Source organism: Cryptomeria japonica, chromosome 1 (genome assembly GCF_030272615.1).
Source record: "Cryptomeria japonica chromosome 1, Sugi_1.0, whole genome shotgun sequence".
NCBI classification, from domain to species: Eukaryota; Viridiplantae; Streptophyta; class Pinopsida; order Cupressales; family Cupressaceae; genus Cryptomeria; species Cryptomeria japonica.
Window position 1 is genome coordinate 326,202,525 of NC_081405.1, and position 22,284 is coordinate 326,224,808.

A 22,284-nucleotide genomic window follows, 5' to 3' on the forward strand; every position below is an offset into this window, starting at 1 on the left:
CGATCTTCTTATACAACAACAGTGGTGGCGTGAGTCTTCTTGGAAGATGTGGTGAGGTTGCATGGGATTCCAAGGCAGATCATTTCTAATAGAGATCCTGTCTTTACTTTAGCATCGTGGACCTCACTTGAGCATGCTTTGGGGACCCAGTTGAACTTTAGTTCAACTTATCACCTAGAGACTTATGGTCAGACTGAGCATGTGAATCAGGTCTTAGAGGACATGCTTCACATGTATGTTATGGACTAGCAGTCACGCTGGGAGGAATATCTTTGCCTTGTGGAGTTTTCTTATAAAAATGGATATCATAGCTCTATAGGCATGTCTCTCTTCCAAGCATTGTATGGTCGTCCTTTCTGTACTCCTTTGAGTTGGGATCAGTTAGAGGATAGGGTGAGTTAAGGAATGGATATGCTTTGAAAGATGGAGCAGATTCGTGGGCATTTGGTTGCTGCTCAGGATAGGCAGAAGAAGTATACCGATGCTCATAGAGTAGATCGCCAATTTTCTATTGGTGATTGTGTGTTCTTGAGAGTGCGTCCATGGAAGAGTTTGATCCATTATGGAAAGGGTTCTAAGTTGGCACCTCATTTTGTTGGTCCTTTTGAGATCCTTGAGAGACCTGTTGCCTACCGTCTTGCCTTGCCACCGACTCTATCCTGCATCCATGATGTCTTTCATGTTTCTTTTCTTCAACCTTATCATCCTGATGTGACACATGTTCTTGATTGGAATGCTTTGCAGGTTGAGGACAGGCAACTTTCCATGGAACCCATGCGCATTCTTCAGCGTCGATATTTGACCCTCAGGGTTCGTACCATTGACAAGGTAAGGGTCCTATGGGACCCAAATGATGAGACCTCAATGACATGGGAGGATGTAGCGAAGATGAGGGAGCTTTATTCTAATCTGTTTTAGGCTTCTAGGAGTAAGCCTAGTTTTGGGGGGGAAGGATGTAGTGCCCCTCCTCGATCAGACTCTTTTTGGTCTTATGTTCAACTTCAGTTCACTGTTCAGTGGAACATTATTGTATATTGATTCAGACTTTATGCGATGTTATTTCATGCTTTTATTGGTCATGTAGTGTATGTTTTCATGTAGTATTTCATTACTTATGATTAATGTTATGTTTATGGATTATTGTCATGGACTAACACTTTTACTTTATATATGCAATGTGTTATTTATATGTTGCATGTTTGCAAGTGTATGGGATGCGAGGGCATGATTTTCCTTCACTCACTCTAGTGAGACAGGGAACATCATGATTCTCCTTCATTGATGTGTGTGTTGTTTCTATTTATATGTTTGTATATATGCACGTGTGGTTCTTTGGTGCAGGACATTGTAGGTACAAGTACTGGGTAGGTATGGGGTATCGACTCCACCTGGTTTCACAGGTTTGAGCATACCTTACTTGTCCAATGGGAGTGGAGGAGATAGTTGTTGGACCCTAACTTGACTTACAGTCACACTCATGTGAGTGTTGTCAGTCAGTCGTCTTTTTCATTTGACCAGTATGCAAGTCAGAGTGCTTTAGTGTTTTGGTCTTGTGAGCCATCGTTTGATCATTCCTCATTTTGCATATTTCCATTTAATTGAATAGTTATTTAATTAAGTGAATGATGCTATTTTTGTGTTGGCGTAATTAGTTAATTATTATGCTCTTAAGTTTATTGATTTAATTAAATAAAGGAGTTGCTATAATTAAATGGTTAAATTGGCTTATTTTATTGTGTTAAAGTTGTATTAATATATTGGGAAAAGAGATAAATAATTGCCTTGCCATTTAAATTTGGAATGCTTATGTTGAAAGAAAGTATCATGAAAATAGAAATGAAATAAATAAATAAAAGTATTTCCCTTTTTACCTTTTATTAGCTTTTAGATTTTATTTGTTGAAAATAATTGTTTATGGAAAAGGTAAATCTGGTTGCTTTTACTTTTAAAATAGTTTATACTGATTGGTGGAGAAAAATTTTAATCTATAAAGTTTAGGTTGAAAATATATTTTTCCCATATATTCCTGGAAGTTCACGGGAAGAGGGGAGGTAGATTTTTTTGAATGCAAAATTTGGGAAACTCATTTGGAATGAGGAACTTGGATTTGGATTTGGTTGGCAAGATGGAACTCTTCCACAAGTTGCTTCCTCATTACTTTGAAGGTTGGATAGTCTTCTTCAGGTTTTTGCAATTAAATTTTGAATGTTTGAGTTTTCTTCCCATGTGTTTCAAAAATTGGAAAATCTCTTTGAAGATTCTTGTTGAATGTTGGATTGAAAGAAAGAGTAGTTGTTATTGAGTATTTTGTTGAATTCAAATCAAATGTGTGCATATTGGAAGGAAATGGTTCAATTTTCTATTTGCTGTTTGTTATTTGTTATATAGTTCTTGGTTTATTTCCTCTATTTGGTATAGAAAGAAATAGATTTAGTTTTCTGTGTGATTACTAGTTTCTATTTGCCCAAGATTTGGGGTTTATGTTGGCAAAATTGTTAAAATTGCCTCTTGCATGATGCAAGGATTCTTCTTGTGTGAGAAGAAGTGAAGAAATTTATCAAATCCCTCTTATCTCTCTTAAACTCTTTCGTTTTCCCTGAGATTTTCATATATTTGGGCCTTTGTGTTTTATTAATTTGCAAAATTCCCTTATAAAAGAATTATCATTGCAAAAGTAGGCATTGGGTTTTTACCAGTGATTGAGAACAGGGAATGTTGGTTTGTTTTTAAATTAAATAAAAGAAAAAAAATAAAAAATTATATATATATATAAGCATGCCCACTTGGCGGCCTAACCCCACCATGTGGGATAATAGTGGCCTGCTATTGCGGTAGTAGCACTACCGGTCGGTAGTGACTGCTACACAGGGTAGCAACACTACCGGTTGGTAGTGACTACTACCGATAGTAGCAACAATACCGACAGGTAGTGACTGGGGCCTACCGACAACAACACTACCCGTGATACGACTTGGCCACCGTCGTGCTTCATGCCTTCGCGGTGCATGTTTAACGTGACCGCAATTTCATTATTATGCAATGAAAGTTATAAGTTAGTTTTAATGTTATTTTTATATGTTAGTTTTGAATATGCATAAATTTTTGCATTAGATTAAAATTTTAGTCTATTAATGTTAATTGTTAATCTCACCTTACAATATATTTTCATGTTTTTGTGTAGATATAATTAAAAAATAGTCATTTTACAGAAAATTGATTGTTAAATAACTTTTAAAATGTAGCTCAAAATTGAGCGCCATCTTTTGCAAAGGTTAATGTTCTAACATCCCCTACACAATGGAACTACTGAATTAAAGGGGGTATCTCAAGTCATATCTACAAGCACTTCTGTGACTCATGTCATGAACACTTCCACACCTTCTTTACTTGTATTTTTCTTGAAAGTTTGTCTTGATTTGTGCCTTGACCACTTTGATGAAGTCATTTATTTGAGAATGATCACACCTTATTAAGCACTACATGGAGATGAACAATGTAGTCCATTGCCATTCATTGTGATCTCATCACTTTTTGCTACATATGAATTCATAAATACATCATACAAAGCATCAGTGATTCCTTACAACAAGATATGGATACTTGTTTTTAATACTACGAATTTGGAAACTAGTATGATGATATTCAATCTTTGGATCATGTGGACACTTTAAAGTCATTTACATCACTTCTTATACATTCAAAATTGGAAGTCATCTTCCACAAATTTGTGTTGTTGTTCAGCAAGTGTGGATCATCTTTAGCATCCAATATCAACCATCTACTAACACCATAAAGAGAACTCCACAAGATCATATGATGGATTTCAACTTCCATTTTCAAAATATTTGGAATAGAATACCAATTATGGTAAGCATTCTGTTGATCAGGCTTTTCTATATTATCTTAAGGATCTTAATATTGATATTTTAATAAAGATTCAATCTATGGGTGGTAGAACACTACCAAATTCTTTTGGCATTTCCATAAGCATAGAGAATAGCCTTATACAAGTTGGCAAAATAGCACCAATACCTCCAATGCTAATTTTTCCAAGAGCGTAGCAACCCATCACATTGCAAATAATACTTTCTATCTACAATACCTCTTATTCTAGAATTGAATTACCCATTTTCATCCCAAGAGAAAGTTGTTCTAGTCCAATCTCAAGAGCTTTGAGAGATAAAAGAAATGAATCAAAATATTAAAAAAATCTTTACAAACCTTTGGCAATGAGTTAGTGAATATCATGAAGCAACAAGGACAAAATCCTAGACCATATCAAGCCCTATATCTATCTAATAGGCCTCCTTATAAAGCTAATCCCCAAGGTCAAATAAGTAACTATAATGCAACACCTTATCAACCCTATAATCCTAATGCTTCTATCTCTTCAAGGGAACTTATACCTATGCAACACAATATGGCATAAGTCTATGAATGGTGTTTCCCATGTAACCAACCTCATAATCAAACCACATGCTCCAATGGAATGCTAAATCAAGCCTTTATGGTTTAGATTTATTCTATTGTTTCTTAGGATGCAACAAAATAAACTAATGAGCACAAAAGTCCTCAAACAGAGAAAAATAATGCTAATGCCACCTTGAAAAATTGGAAAGATGAAGAGTTTTGTTGATTAAGTTATCCACAAGAACAAATTTAGTCTTATGTCCCTATAGTGGCTGACACAAGGTAAAAAAAGAGGGCTATTGATATAGGACAACAAGATGATAAGGGCCAAAATCAAGCTTCTACAAGTCAACAAGGTCAAGTTGGGCCATCATATTCAAAGAACATTCAAATTTTTCTAAGGAATCAGTTAGTAGCAAGATAAGATCAGCCAAAAGCCCAACCACAATGAATACAAACACAAGGAGATGTTCATGTTCCAAAATGACAACAAAAGGTTAGTATAATTCCATTAAATATCTTATAACACATGGAAAAGGATAATGTAAGAATGCTAATGCGGGATTCTCTATCTCTTTTGGGAAAAAAAGAGTCATTAAAAATGGCTTATCTAATATCTCTTTGTCAAATGAGTCTCTTGTAAGGTGTGGGAAATTAGGGTTTTACTAATGAATATAATAAAACCACTAATCTCACCTATTTAACCATTACATCAAAAAGGAGGGTGAATCCAATTAGATGTAGCTATATTTTCAATTAGGAAAAGGGTTGAAATGTTGATCAGATTCACTTGGATGTTTGTCTTTTCTTTTTGAGTTGAAATTTAGATGTAAATTGTGAAGTTTAAGGTAAAACAATGCACAATTAAAGTGAAACAATAATAAAAGATTGTTATGGATATTTGATAGAGCCACACACAAGAATGCAAGGAGAAGAATAAGATCATAACTTGCTCCTGAAAGTTCAGGTTGAATTGTTGAGACTGGGATGGTAGGTCACCCTCGTCCTTTGCTTTTTGCTTCATCAAAATCTAAACATGTTCATCATCATTAACTCTATTGGAATCCCTGATACAACTCATAAGTTAATCACATGCACACAAAAAGAGAGGAAAAGGGTTTTGGATAGGGTTTTTCCTTAGGTCAAACTCCGGTTTAGAAATTAACCTTGAAATTGAAATGATAATTTTAATGGAAATAAAATTAAATCATAGTAAAATGCTTTCCTTTTGAGGGAAAGGATAGATTTGAAATTGAATGCTTGTATTTGAAATGTATACTTAGATGAAGCTTGATTGAATCTTCATACAAGGGTTTTATGATGTCTTCATAGAATATTGATCATGGATGCCATCTTGAATGCTTGATGAAAGATTGATTTCTTTCTCACTTGAATTTGCTAAAGTGTAATTGAGTGGACTAGGGAATTGTGGTGCCATGGTCTTGAGAATCAAGACTCAACCTTAGGGTATAGACAAGAGAGAAGGTGAAAATGTAGATTCATGAAGGGTGTGAGTAGAATAAAAACATAAGTCAAGCATCAAAAGGTGAAACAACATGGTGAGGTCTAGGTGAGGACAAAATTATATGCAGATACAATCTACGACCCTATATTTAGCCTACACTTTAACGGGAATAGCTTTAAGGTAGCATGCATCCAAAAGGAAAGAAAATTACCACAATGAGATTCCATAAGAAAGGACAAATTAAAGGATAATGGTCAAAAAAAATATAGGGGAAAAAGCACATAAGGGATCCAGCAACTTTGGGGTCTATATTCATTAATGATAAATAATGTATATGAGGAATAATTAATTGAATTGACCTCATCCCCCAAAGGTAGTGGAATGACAAACACAATGGAATAAGAGAACAAGAGATAATAAAAAATGTTTTTTTGAGTCAACATGGAAGAGAACAAAAAGAGATCTCAATGCCTTGTATCATCCCCAAGTAGAAAACACAAGAGCACATTTACAAACAAGAGCATGTGTATGATAATAACACAGATACAACATATAGAAGAATTAGGATACAAATAGAGGAACATCTCAACAAAGTCAACCTCTTTATTACTTTGCACCAACAAAGTAACAAGGGTCATCCAAAGAGAACCTAACATAACCAAAAAAACTTGTCAAGAAACACATCATGAGGGAAGCATATTACGAACAAACAAACACACAAAAGAGAATCCATGACAGAAATGAAGCTAGTCAAGAAAATCATCTACCTCCCAATCTTTCTTAACATCATCTAGGAATGGTGAACAAGATGCAAGAGGAGACACATCAAGAATGGTATATGGAGCTATTACAAGTTCCAAACAAGGACCACACTCTAATGACACATCACTTTGTTTGTCACTAGGAGCTAGGTTTAATGATTTTGAAAAATGTGAAGATAAATCATGATTAATGTCAACAAGCTCATACATATAATTAGAATCATTAGGATCAACATCATTAGTATGACCATTATTATCATCATAATCAATATTATCATCTCAATTAATCAAAATAAGATATTTAACATAAAAATAAGTTGAACCATCATTTTTATTAAGCATTTTTAAGCTAGGTGATTTGACTTGGACTTCCTCCATAGGGTTAGGTGAAGGTTGGATAAATGGGACCAAGTCAACATTTTTTTGTCTTCGAGGAGGAAATAATTTGAGAAGAAATATTGTGAGTCTTAGCATGATGTCTTCATCAATGTCCTCTCACACAATGATTCCTTTTAGTTTTAGTTGATACTTGAAAAGGTTGAGGATAAATTGACATAGGCTTCTTTTCCTCACTAATAGGGAGAGGAATGGAAGAATCCATAATAGGTTGAGGATGTAGGAGGTGGAATTGAGGCATATATAGGAGGAATAGGAGTAGGAAGAATACAAGGTCAATTATGAGGAGGAGGAATATCCATGGGTGTAGGCTCTCTAGGTTTACTCAAGGCTATTATCATCTCATTTTCCCATTTTTGACAAGATAAGAAAATGATTTGATTTCAAGGCGTAGACGTCCAATATTAATTAAATTAAATATTTAATTAATTTTATTCTTTTTTACATAATTAATTGATATCATTCTTCTCAAAATTAATTAAATTAAATTAAATTAATCTTGTCACTATAGTCCTGATAATTAATTTATTCAACAAATTAATTATTCCATGTTCTTCTAAAGTTCTTAAAACTAATTAATCCTTCCAACTCCCCTTTTAGTTAATTAATGATAATTAATTAACTTAGTCATGTGATTCCTACAAATCACTTCCCCTAATATCTCATTAGCCTAATTAATTCTTCTAGAAACTCTCCTAATCATGCTTAACATTATTGTTCAATTTTAAATTTTCCCCCACTCATTCTCTCTCCTCTTGTCAAATCCTCCTACAAATCCCACTTGCCTCCTAATTCTTCATTATCTCACCTAATCACTCTCTTCATCATTTTCTAGTGGCTAATCCCAATGATTAGCCACAAATTCAACCAATAGCCATAAATGGCTAAGTCCACTTGGCCCCTCCTCACCTTCCAACCTTAAATGTACCTGATTGGGTCATTTAAAAAAATTCAAAATCTCACATTCTCACATGTCTCTCATCTTCCCAAGGAATTTTAAATTCTATTTCTCATTTCCTTTCCCCATGCACTTCTTTATTTGGGAATTTTTAATTCCTCCTCCATCTCCTACATAATTTTTAATTCCTTTTTATTTTCCTAATGTACTTGGGGATATCTTCCCCATATGCATTGTGGAGTGTGGAGACAAGAGATGCCTTTATGGAAAATCTCTTGGACTCCACACCTGGTCATGTCATTGTCCCCTCAATCTGTGTGCTCCATCTCATTCAATCTCAACCCTCCTTTTTCATTCAATATCAATCATCCATTTCTCCTCTTTCAAATTTATGAATTGGGGTCTCCTCCCCTTTGTTTTTCATCTCCAATCCAAGTAATCATATGCTATCATTTTAGCTTTTGAAATAATCCCCTAGCATCCATATTATAGTCAATTTGCATCCTTTAAGCATCCATAATAATCTCCTTCCATCCTTTGAACACCCATGCTTCATTCACATCCATCATTGTTGTGCATTGAAGAGAAAACCACATCAACACCAATCCAAACAAGCTAAGAAGGGGCGCATTCTTAGCTTCATCAAAGGTCTAATTGAAGGAACAAGAGAGAAATCTCTCTTGCAAGGTGTATGGTTTTGTTGGTTTAATGTTTTTACTTCATTTCTTATGTTATTTAGATTTAAATTAACAATCCAACCTTGCATTGGTTTTCCCTTGGTTCATTTTGTTGCACTAGGTAGGGGACCCACGTCTTGATTTCTAACATTTTTGTGAGTTTTTGGTGTTTTTAGCATGCAAGTTCTGCTTCAGCATGTCAGGCTGCAAATCAGCACATCTGAGTTACTATTTCAATGCATCCACACAAAATCAATCATGCAATTCAAATTTGAATTTTATGAACACCATTTTTTCATAGGTTTTGCAAATCAGTGCATCTACTACTGAAATGATGCCTCTACCATAGTCTCTATTGACACTTGATTTTGAGCTTAGATTTTCAACTTTTTTCTTTCTATTAATAAAAAAATTATAAAAATAGTAAAAAAGGATTTCAAAAGAACCTAAAAATAGTTTTAGATTAGGTTTTTAATTTCATTTTTCATCAGTTTTAGGCAATTAACTAAGTTCTTGGGCAAACAGGCGAGTCAACGCATGTGCAAGCAGATCAACATCTGCACTTCTAGATCAACGCATCTCTTGGACCAAAAAAGCCCGCCACTTTTAAAAATTTAAATTTCAAATTGGACTAGTTATTTGTCTTCGTTTTCTATCATATAGCGCCTATGCAACCGCATCAGTGTGTCTAATCTAGGTATAGTCCAAGTTTAATTTTTTTGGAAAAGGTTTAAAATTTAAATTTCCCACTCTTTCTGTTTCTTAGGGCCACAGACTCACTTCAAGGTCTACATAGGCGTTGCAGTGCATCTTCCTATGGATCAATGCCTCCGCTGTATCCTTAGAAATTTTTAGTTACTGATTGATGAGCTGAGATACTAGCTTCTTTTATTCCTAGAACTTATAAGTTTTTGTCATGTTTTGATTTATATGATTGGATGGTAGTGATGTATTAAAGTTTGACTATATGCATTTTAGATGTTAACTGAGCCCATTAAATCATTTTTAATCTTTTCTAGCTATTCCTGTTGCCGTACGGATTGTCATAGGTGATATCATGTGTGAAATTAATAGATATTATGATTAATTAAAATAGATATGTGTATTCGTGTATGTTCTCTCTTTTGAATTTTAGGAATAAATGAGATGTTGCGGAGAAGGTTCTCCTGTCATGCCAATTGCAGTTTGAGATATTTAAGGAGGTGACTAAAAGTTTGAATCACTAAAGAGGATAATGAGCGTAAGGAACGATAAATGAGAAGTAGGCGTGCAAGACTCATTTATGTCTAACTCTACTGGGCATCAATCTTGTAATACCACCACACTATGTTTTGGTTTAGATCCACGTTTTTAGTGGCTTAACTCCGACTGTTCTCCTTCATGAATGTTATCCACCTCTTCTCATTGACGTGATCTTAATTGTAGGAAGTTATTATTTTCCTTTAAATAAGTGTCTTTGTCTCTTTTCAAAGGTTACAAAGATAAGAGAAGAAAAATAGAGAAGATTTAGAAATAAAGTTGTAGAGTGTTTTGAGTTTCTTTAGATTTTGAATAATTTATCGACTTTTGAGAAACAATGAATAGAGATATGTTATTCTGAGCACTTAGAGTTATTTTGGAAGCCTGGAAGCACTCATCCAAGGGGGCCCACTTGGTGAGTGTTCCTGTGCCTTTGTTAAAATTAGTTTTCTTTTTTCACTACAGTAGACGTCCTTGCATTGACTATTCCTACAGTCATTGGAAATAGATCCATTGACTGTTCCTGTAGCCAAAGAAAATAGAGTAATTCCTGTTTGACAACTTTGGAATTAGCTAGTATTTCTTGAGTGAAATTTATGTTAATGCATAGTTTTTCCTATAGCCATTTAGTTGTTTTGATTCTTACTTTTCCCGCAAAGATGTTAGTTGTTGCAGTAATCCAAGGTAGCTATCACAGGAACTTAGTGTATATATAGTGCAGACCCATTTCAAGTATTACATCCCTGGGTTGATAATCAAATGAATACCAACTATGGAGATAGTAACTTCACAAAGTGAATGTCCAAACTTTGGGTTGAGACTTTAACTATAGTTATTATTCTTATTGTTGGACTGAACATTTTTGGCGCTGTTGTCAGGGATGGTGTCAAACTAAGAACCTGTTATGGTTATTATCTCTTTAGTTTTTAGTTTAGTTGTTTTTGATAGACCTGATTTTTAAGTAATTTCTATCAACCTGTATGCATAGGCAAAGAAGAGATTCTCAAGGTAGATTCCTCCCTAGTCATCCTAATCATGCAAAAATTGACCCCCCATATGTAAATCCTTTTTCTGAAATTTATCAAATTCCAGAAGATTTGAACCATCCTGAATCTGAATTTCCCGAGAACAGCCTCCATTTTCTCTTTGGACTTCCAAAAGAAGAACTTCTTTTAGTGAATTCTCCTAAAATCCTATTACCCCTATATTTTTTCTTGTTCCTAAAGCCTCATAATCAAATCAATAATTGTTAATGTTTTAATGCTAAAGTTTTTATGGCCAAACTCCATGTCGGCTGGGAGATTTTAATTATTTTATTTTTGGGTTACCCATATACCCAAATAATTAAATCCCAAGTTTTATGTGTCTCATGCAAAAATGATTTTTGGGTTATGCTCTACTTGGCTTATTTATTCTACAGTTAAAATTTCACAAGAAACAAAGCTTTTAGTAAAACATTGTGCAAGTTTTTCTATGGCAGCCCAAAGGAACAATTATCATTGAACTTGAACCTTGAACCTTCTTAGGTTCAAAAGGTTTGAGGTTCAAAAGTTTCAAGTGGTTCAAAAAAGTTCAAAAGGTTCAAAAAGGTTCAAAGTTCAAATTTCAGGTTCATTGTAATTTTTGGTTTTTGAACTTGAACTTTGAACCTTCTTTGGTTCAAGCGCACAAGTTCAAGCCCACAGGTTCAAGTGTGCAGGTTCAAGAGCACAGGTTCAAGGTTCAAGGTTGAAGGTTTGATTTTAGAGGTTCAAATTCAGAGTTCAGAGATTCATCAGATGCAGGTTCAAAGTGTGTGAGTTCAAAATTTCAACAAATTCAAAATCCAATAACATTGGCATGTTTAATGTTTGTAATTTTCAATGTAATCTGTAACCACGAATTTTATAAGACAAAAAAATTAGTCTCGATGCGGGGGGACATAACTAACAATTGAACTATTGGATTGCGCTGAAAGTTAAATATGTTTTAGAAAACCTAGTTTTCTAAATTCTCATTGGAGCGATCGGAAAAATATTATCTCAGTAAAAACTTATTTATCTTTGAGTACGAGTCTATAAAAATTCTGAGATAAAAGATTTGAAGATTTAAAACAAAAAGTTATCAGGAAGAGGATAAAAGATAAAAGAAAAGATTAATTAATTATCTTTTCAAGAATCAGTTATTGATAACTGAAAGTCTCTTTAAAGAAAGAGAGAGACTATATATATGGAGGAAAAAGAAAAGAAAAGGGCTGGAAAAATTGTGATTTTTTGTCAGTAGTTAATATTCATTTTGTTTTGTTTTATGAATTGCTGTAAACTAGAATGGCTAGAAATCAATGAAAAGTTATGGTGTTATCTTTAAATCCGTGTGTTTGAAGATTAGTAATATTTCTTGGGAAGTTTTCTATGAGAACGATAGCATTTTATGATCAGTTATTTCTATGTTTTCTTCAATTCATGTTGTCATTACTTGTTAGTAGACCCATTATGGATTGATTGTGCTAATCCCCTTGTCCTGTGAGGCATGAGAGAGAATCGATTAGGCATCAATACTGCTATGTTTTTGCTATGCTTTGGATTTATACAGTGAGCATGTTTGTGAATTAGAGTCTGTGAACTCTCACTAAATGTTTAGAAGGTATTCTCTATTTTTAGTTTGAAGGCATTCATTTGTGTTGATGGATGAATGTTAAAGCCTTTTAATGCTTTCTGGTAAAAAGTGTCAGCATATATAATAAATTCATTGCAAATCATATGAGAAGTTGCCCTCTAATATAAAGGATGGATTTTAATTAATTCAACCAATTGTTGGTAGTTTGTTTCTTTTCATAAAGGGTGAACCAGAGTCATACTTTTTCTTAAGGAAGATAATTATTACAATTTCAAAAAAGAGACAAATCTATTTACCAACAAATTTTTGGCGACTCTATTGGGGACTCAGAATCAAAGATCAATGCATTTTGTTTCCTCAGATTTTTAGATTTATCTCTATACAGAAGATTGGAAACTTTGTATATAAACATCATGCTCAAAACAAGAGCAATGAGAAAAGGGAAAAGACCAGATCCTTTGATCTTGGAAATTATTGAAATAGATGATAAAATACTACATGACTTCTTGGAGCATTACAAAGAAAGTATTTCTCGTGCTATTAGAAATAATATAAGTGTGGAAGATGATCATGCATCCACTCTTCTATGGAGAAGTCTTTGCATTAGATTTCACAAATTGAAAGAATTGAAAGAAAAGACAAGACTTTTGCAAGTTTATGCAAGGAAAATATTGCAGCTGGAAGAGGAGTTAAGGGATAATGATGATAAAGAAGCTACTGCTGCCCAAAAGTCATTCCATTTACAAAATTGCATAGTTTTGAGTGATCAAGAAATCCAACCAAGAGGGCAATTGAGAAAGAAACCTACTGTTGAAGAAATAATGGCTGAAAATGACCCAATGCTGCAATACCTCTGGAATGCTTATAAGCAAAGTATCTATGAGGCTAAAAAGAGTAAAATAGATCCTGCTAAAGATCACAAATCCACCTTGCTGCTGAAAAGTGTGTATCAGAGGTATCACAACCTCGAAAATCATGAGCAAAAGACTATATCTGCTATAGAAAGATTAAAAGAAAAATAAAAAAATGAAGAGTCAATTTGTTATATCTTCTCGGTTTATGGAGAAAGAGATCTTGAGCCAACCTTGGTGAAGCCGTCAAAGGCTTGGAATCATGATCAACAACAAAGAGAAAGGTTACGGCAAGATGACAGTGAAAAGCATGAAATTTCTTTGTCAAGTATCTGTAATGGGTAAAAAGAATCATCATGCACACTTGTTACGAAGCAAGCTTTAGCAAACAAAGATGATCAAGAAAATAATAGAGAAGTTGTGAGCCTGGAAGGTGAAGATATGATGGAATATTTTTCTTCACCAAAAATGGAGACTTTCAATTTTGAGGCCAGTGAAAGTGGACTTGTCTTAGAAAATTGTAAAGATGAAGATTTTCAGATTAACTTGTAGCCAGAATATACAACTTTCAATTTTGCATAGGAAAGCGGTAAGAATGATTCTTCACATTCAGAAGTTCTGAATGTTAGAATCATTTCATTTTGATTTATCAGTTGAAGCTTGTAATGAAGATAAAGAAAGATCATGCTTGGTTAAAGATTTGTCAGAATTTGAAAATGAGGGTATAACGAAAATTTGATGTAAATGTGGGACAAAATGATGGTCAAATCGATAGAATATTGCAGCCTCAAGGATTGTTGAATGGTTTGGTTGACACTTCTTTTTGTGAAGAAGTCATAGATCAATTTTTATCCTCCCTTGAACAAGAAGACCGCTGCAAAAGACTCAATTATAAATTTTTTCTATGCTTTTGTCCTGGATAGAGGGTTTTCAGATTTGATTAATTTTAAAAAGGATGAAGTCTTTCAAACTTATGTTGATCCTATGCTTGATGAAGTTTCTCTTTATACCAAAGGTGATGTCAATGTTGAAATTTCCTTTGAGTATGATGATTTTCACATTGAGAATTGTATGAATAATGCATCCATTTCTTTAGAAGTTTCTCATCATTTTAATGTGCAATCAAAGGTGGAGCATTTCTTGAATAGTGTTATACATGTTAGTCGAGAGAATTTAGAAATTTATGATGAAAGGTGGCTTTTTGGCTATGAGCATTTGCATAGGTTATTCCTGTACACTATTGGTTTGATTGCTGAAAATTCTTTTAAGAATGATGTTCTTAGCAGTGCAAATTTTGAAGAAGATGCCCCCCTTTTTCTAGAAAAGCTTGGCCATTATTTTTACCAATTAGAAGGGGAAAATTGCTTGAGTAATACTATGCAAGGAGCTCAGGATGATTCAACAATTTTTGATGATAAGTGGTTATTTGGATCTGAGTATGCCTACATGTTATTGTTGCACTCCATAAATCTGAGGTCCAACATTAAGAGAGTCGCGGAATGGCAGGTATCTCTAGCTGCATCAAATGGCTCCAATCCATTATTTAGGAAAGGTGCCTTTTTCTCACAACCGGTTAATGGATTTGCATGTTTATTCTTGTACATATTCTGATAGGGTCTTGTGACCATATACATATTTAGTCTTTTTGTTGTGTCATGGGCTTAGATATTTTGGCTTGTGGGTTTGCCCTTCTCCCCTCCGCCCTCTGCAAGAAGCTCCCTGTGCTCTATTTTTCTTGACTCTGTTGCCCAATGGCTATGCACTATTTTTCTTCTCTCCCAGAGACATTTTGGATTCTCCTACTCCTTTACAGTCCTGGTCCCCAATCAAAGCCAATGTTACCCCTATATTTTTGCTCATTCCTAAAGCCTCATAATCAAATCAGTAATTGTTAATGTTTTAATGCTGAAGTTTTTATGGCCAAACTCCATGTCGGCTGGGAGATTTTAATTGTTTTATTTTTGGGTGACCCATATACCCAAACAATTAAATCCCAAGTTTTATGTGTCTCATGCAAAAATGATTTCTGGGTTATGCTCTACTCGGCTTATTTATTCTATAGTTAAAATTTCACAAGAAACTAGAATGGCTGGAAATCAATGAAAAGTTATGGTGTTATCTTTAAATCTGTGTGTTTGAAGATTAGTAATATTTCCTAGGAGGTTTTCTATGAGAACGATAGCATTTTATGATCAGTTATTTATGTGTTTTCTTCAATTCATGTTGTCATTACTTGTTAGCAGACCCATTGTGGATTGATTTGTGCTAATCCCCCTTGTCCTGTGAGGCATGAGAGAGAATCGATTAGGCATCAATACTGATGTGTTTTTGCTATGCTTTGGATTTATACAATGAGCATGTTTGTGAATCAGAGTCTGTGAACTCTCACTAAATGTTCAGAAGGTTTTTTCTATTTTTAGTTTGAAGGCATTCATTTGTGTTGATGGATGAATGTTAAAGCCTTTTAACGCTTTCTGGTAAAAAGTGTCAGCATATATAATAAATTCATTGCAAATCATATGAGGGTCTGCCCTCTAATGCAGAGGATGAATTTTAATTAATTCATCCAGTTGTTGGTAGTTTGTTTCTTTTCATAAAGGGTGAACCAAAGTCATACTTTTGCTTAAGGAAGATAATTATTACAATTTTAGAAAAGAGACAAATCTGTTTACCAACAAATCCCAATGCAGGGAAATCCACCTCTTGGTGGGAATAATCCACCCCCACCTTTGGCACCAACATTTGAGTTTCCTATCTTAGATAAACATGATAATGCTAATCTCAAGAATATCCCAACTTCTTCCCTCCCTAAATTCTATGGATTAGTGACAGAGGACCTAGATACATTCTTGTTTCAGTTTGATGTCTTTTGTAGGAGTTTTGATTATACTACAGATGCCCATACACTCAAAATATTTCCTACCACTTTGAAAGAATCATCTTTAAGATGGTGTATGAGTCTAGGGAGTAGTACAATTACTACATGGGATGAGATGAAATGATTGTTTCTCACAAAATATAAGGATTATTGTAGAGGCACTGATTGCCACGGGGATGATATTTTTAGAATGACACAGAAAGAAGATGAAAGTCTTGAAGATTATCTAGAGAGGTTTCTATTCAGTGTCAAAAAGTCCAAGCATAACACTCTAAATGAAGATTCTCTCAAGATGATATTTTTGAGAGGAATCAGTGATGAATGCATTGATGCTTTGGATCTTATGAGAGGAGGTGACATAACATAATCCACATGGAATGACATTGGACAAATTTGTCAGAAGTATTCCAGATCTATTTCTAAGAAAAATAGGCGTTTCAAGCCAGGAATTTCTTCATCAACATCTGGTAATGGACTTTCTAGAATGGAACTTAGCCATTTTTTGAAGGACTTTAAGGAGGATATCATAAATAATATGGTTACTCAATTGGACACACTCTCAGCTAAGAAGAAGCATGAGGAAGCTGATGCACTTCTTGCAGAATTCTTCCCTCATTGTAGACAAAGGAAAAGAGATGCAGATGCAAAATGGTTGCAAATCTTGAAGTTCCTAACTTCAAGACAATACAAGGAGATGATGAACAAGTTTTCCATGTTGCTCAAAGAAGGCCAAATTTTCCAAGACAAGGTATGCCTCCTAATCCACTTTCTTTTTCTGGTTATAGTGGAAATTCCTATGCACGAAATAATCAATGGCAATCTCCATATGCTCAAAATTTTGGTGGTTATCCAAATTGGTATGGTCCTCAAGGCCAAGGGCAACATTTTTCCTATCAAACTCCATAGTGGTAGCAGCCAAAAGGAAATTGGTCTCCACCTCAGGGACAATGAAAACAATTTCAAGGAAATTGGCAACCTACTCCTCAATGGAGGGGGAGTCAACCATGGACCAATCAGTCTTTTGATATCAACAACCTATTCAGTAGCCACAACCACCTATAATAATGCCTCCCCCTATAGCCACTACCGTTCCACCTAAACCCACACCCATCCACTCAACCAATGTCGAATCCTAATAGGAAATCTCAATAACTAAAATACCCAAAGAACAATAAATGTCTAGTCCAACAATCCCAATACCTCAAAATCAGCAACTACCCCCATTTCCTTAGAGGTTGCAAGAAAAAGAGATTCTTCCAGAATAGGAGCAAAGTATTGATATTATAGATCAACTGAAACACGTATGTGTTAAAATCCCATTGTTACAAGCTATAAAGGATGTCTCTGTATACAGTAAGGCACTTAGGGAAGCATGTCTAAAGAAGCCTGGAAGAAAGAAGAAAGATCTGCAAATAGTCCATGTAATGGGTCAATTCACAGATATTATGCTAGAAAAGGTTTCAATTCCTAAGTATGTTGATCCTGGTAGCCTTGTTGTGAATATAGTCATTAATGGCACTCAAATAAAAAATGCTTTGATTGAATTGGGAGCAACCATTAATGTTATGACAAGGTATATTATGCAACGGCTTGAAATCACTACTATCAGACCTACACCTATAGTCCTACAACTTGCTGATAGTTCTATAGTTCGACCTGATGGTATGATTGAAGATATAGTTGTTGCTTTGGATTCTTCAGAATACCTTGCAGACTTTATGATCCTATCTCCTAAGGCCACATTGGGAGGATATTCAGTGATCTTGGGAAGACCTTGGCTTGCTACAACTGATGCATATATTGGATGTCGGTTAGGGGATATGACTATTTCAGATGGAAATACTACCAAAATATTAGCTTTGTATTCTCCTGCTCAACCCCAATTTGATCAACAACAAGCTGTTTGGCCTAACTTGGGAGAAGAATTTGAAGAAGGAGTTGACTCTATCAATCACCTTATGATGATTAATAGAGGACCATTCATCCAACTTCATGATGATGACTCAATTCTTCATAAAATTCTGACAAATGATTTAAGAAAAGAGCAGTAATCACAAGACTTAGTATCAAATATTTCAAAATCAAACTTTCCAACAACCACTAATATTTTGCATACTCTGTTGCTGCAGGAGGTTTGCACTTCTCATTTTTCTGATGTATCTTAGATTGATCTTACTATCAAAGTGGAAGTTGATTCAAACAAATATTTGAATATCAACAGTAATCTTACAAAAACTCAAAGAGTAGCACTTGTGGACTTGCTCAAATGTCACAAACATGCTTTTTCATGGGATTGCAAGGATATGCATGGAGTTGATACTATAGTTTGTACCCACTGTATCTACATAAAATAAAACTGTAGACCACTTAGACAACTATAGAGAAGAATCAATCCCGCATTAAGAGAAATAGTCAAAGAAGAATTGCAAAAATTGTTAAATGTTGGGTTTATCTATCCTATTTCAGATAGTAAATGGGTATCACCTTTAGTGATAGTTCCCAAGAAGGGAGGAAAATGGAGAGTATGTGTTGATTACAAAGCCTTGAATTAGGCAACCAGAAAGGATCATTTTCCATTACCATTTGTGGATCATGTATTAGACTCTTTGGTAGGGAAGCAATATTTCTCATTTCTTGATGGATTCTGTGGCTACAACCAGATTAAAATTGCCCCAGAGGATGAAGAAAAGACTAAATTTACTTGTCCTTGGGGAATATATGCATATTATGTTCTTCCTTTTGGATTATGTAATGCTCCAGCTACTTTTCAAAGAGTAGTGATAAGCATATTTTTAGATATTTCTCAAGACATCATGGAAATTTATATGGATGATTTTACAACCTATGGTTCAAAATTTGAAGAAGCATTGGAGAACCTGAAGAAATTTTTCCAACAATGTGAAGACTATAATTTATCATTGAATAGTGAAAAGTGCTTCATAATGATGCATGAAGGTATAGTTATTGGTCATCATATCTCTATAAATGGAATACAAGTTGACCCAACAAAAGTAGAAGTTATTCAAAATACCACAACACCGGTAAAGAAAAAGATGTCAAAAGTTTTCTTGGTCATGCTAGATACTATAGAAGGTTTATCAAATATTTCAGCAAAATTGCAAGCCCTTTATATTCTCTTTTGACCAAGGATGTGGAATTTAAATGGAATTCCTTATGCAATGAAGCTTTCTTGAAGCTCAAACAAGCTTTGACCCAAGCACTAGTTCTTAAATGTCCAAACTGGTCCTTACCATTTCAAATTCACATAGATGCATTTGATTATGCCATAGGAGTAGTCTTAGGACATAAGAGTGATAATTTGAAGAGTGCAATTTATTATATCAGTAAGAACATGCAGGGGTCTGAGCTAAATTACACAGTCACTAAAAAATAAATGTTAGTAGTTATCTATGCACTCAAAAAATTTAGGCATTATATAATAGGCTATCTTTTATTTGTGCATACTGATCATACCACAATCAGATATCTCATGAACAAACCTTCAATTACAGGAAGACTGGCTCGCTAGTTACTGTTGATGCAAGAATTTGATATCACAATTATTGATAAACCAGGAAAGTCTAATGTGGTTGCAAATTATCTTTCAAGGCTTCAATTGTAGGATGATCCTGCAGCCATAGATAATGCTTTTCTAGATGAACATTTATTCCTTATACAGGCACACACTCCTTGGCATGCTAATATCGCCAATTATTTAGCTGCTAATAAAATGCCAATTTATTTTTCTCCTAAAGAAAGAAGATTGCTGGTGGAGAAAAGCTTTAAATTCTCATGGATTGTTGATTGTTTATTCTATACGGGACCTAACCAAGCCATGAGAAGATGTGTTAGAGAGGATGAAACATATGATATCCTACATGCATGTCATGATAAACCATGTGGAGTACATTTTACTGCTAAGAGAACAACACTTAAAATATTGAACATAGGCTATTATTGGCCAACATTATATAAGGATGCATCACAATATACAATGAAATGTGATAGATGCCAGCACATGGGTAGGCCTACTAGATCTGATGAAATACCATTATATCCATAGATACTACTTGCACCATTTGATAAATGGGGATTAGATTTTGTTGGGCCAATTGATTCCCCTTCCAATGGAAAATCTTATATTCTGGTATGTACTGACTATGTAACCAAATGGGTGGAAGCACGAGCTATGACACATGCAAGAGATAATAAAGTGGTTGAGTCCCTCTATGAAGAAATATTTACCAAGGATGGAGTTCCAAGGGAAATTGTTTTAGACCAAGGACCACAGTTTACTTCCACATTGATCGCAGCCTTGGTCAATGAATACAATATAAGGCACAGAAAGTCTACCCTATACCTTCCACAAGAAAATGGACAAGTAGACGTCACAAATAGGGATCTAGAAGCCATTCTTACTAAAAAATTAGATGTTCATAAAAAACAACTGAGACAACTGAGAGAGGAGGGGGGGGGGTGAATCAGTTGTCTAACAAATTCAAACCAAAAACAACTCAATCAACTTAATGCTTAATACCGGTAAACTAGTTAAGTATGCTGATAGATAGTGTTAATAGTTAATTGCTATACCGGTAAAGATTAATGCATGAAACATAAACACAAATTCATCCACAACACATAACACCAATATTTGTACATGGAAACCCTGTAAGGGGAAAAACCACGGTGGGAAACCTTACCCACAATCAGATGATACTACTACAGATAGTAAGTGTACATAAATGGGGTTTGCACATGCAGAAAGGCCAATAGCCTAGAGCTCATTGCTTAATCACAAAATGGGAGTCACACTGACTACAATTGGATGGTTACATCCAATAAGAATGTACTACACAAAATGGCATCTTCATATGTTGGATTTAGTACCAGTGTAATGCTGATATGCTTCCACAAAAATCTAGCTTCTCCTTCAAATGATGTCTTCGTGTATAGCTCTGCTTAATCTTGCATTTACCTTTTCACAATTATTTTTCGGATTCCACATTCAATCTTACAAATAAGATCTTACATTTATACCATAACCTAAGACCAATTTTAGTAGGTCGCCTCTACAAGATATTACAACAAAAACATTTTACAAACAATATATTATCTGATGAAATAACCGATTAAACATGTTGGCTTACAGTATTTAAAACAATAATAAATCATCTCCATAGCATGCCATGTTGATCTGGAAAAGATAAACCTACCGGTGTAACCCTAGGTAACCCTAGACCTATTTGCCAGTAAAAGCAAATATGCAAATATGATTATACCAATGATTAATTATTCAAAACAAAGTGTCCACACGATGTCTTCAACATTACCAAGTGTCTTCCATATCATTCCAAGTGCCGGTGATCATTATATCCTGCCGGTGAACCATATACCAGTAACTGTGCAATAGTTACTTGCTTGTCGGTGAATGCTGCTGGATCTCCAAAGTGCTAGTGTTTTAGTAGGTGTTGACATCAATGACAAAACCATACCAAAATACCAAAAATCTCCCCCTTTGGCATTGATGGCAACACAAAATGGAAAAACCATCAAAGTGCCAAAATAGAAATGCCAAAAATCAAAAATCAACAATCTCTCCAAAAAGATCATAGCCAGAATACAGAGAGTAATAGTCTCTCTCAAACAACAATCTCTCCCCCTGGGAACAACATGTGTTATCCAAAGTTCTCTTAAAAGATAATGTGTTTTTCCATAGATATCTCTCCCCCTTTGACATCAAATGCCAAAGTTATAATAATAAAACCAAGTTCATATACAAAATACCAATCAATTCAATATACCAACTACTCCCCCTGAGAAGTAGCTTCCTCATCAAAGATTGGTGTAAAAGATTTGTCTTTTAATTCTGCTGGTTGATGACAATCATCAACTGTCTAAGTCTCTACCAGTGGTGGTATGACTCCAAGCTGATCTCTGAGATATTCAAAAGTCTCCTTAGGCAAAGGTTTTGTGAAAATATCTGCAAGCTGTTCTTTAGTATTCACATAAACCAATTTTATCTCTTTTTCTTCAACTTTTTCCCTTAAAAAATTTAGTTTGATAGAAACATGTTTTGTTTTAGAATGTAATACCGAATTCTTAGATATATCAATT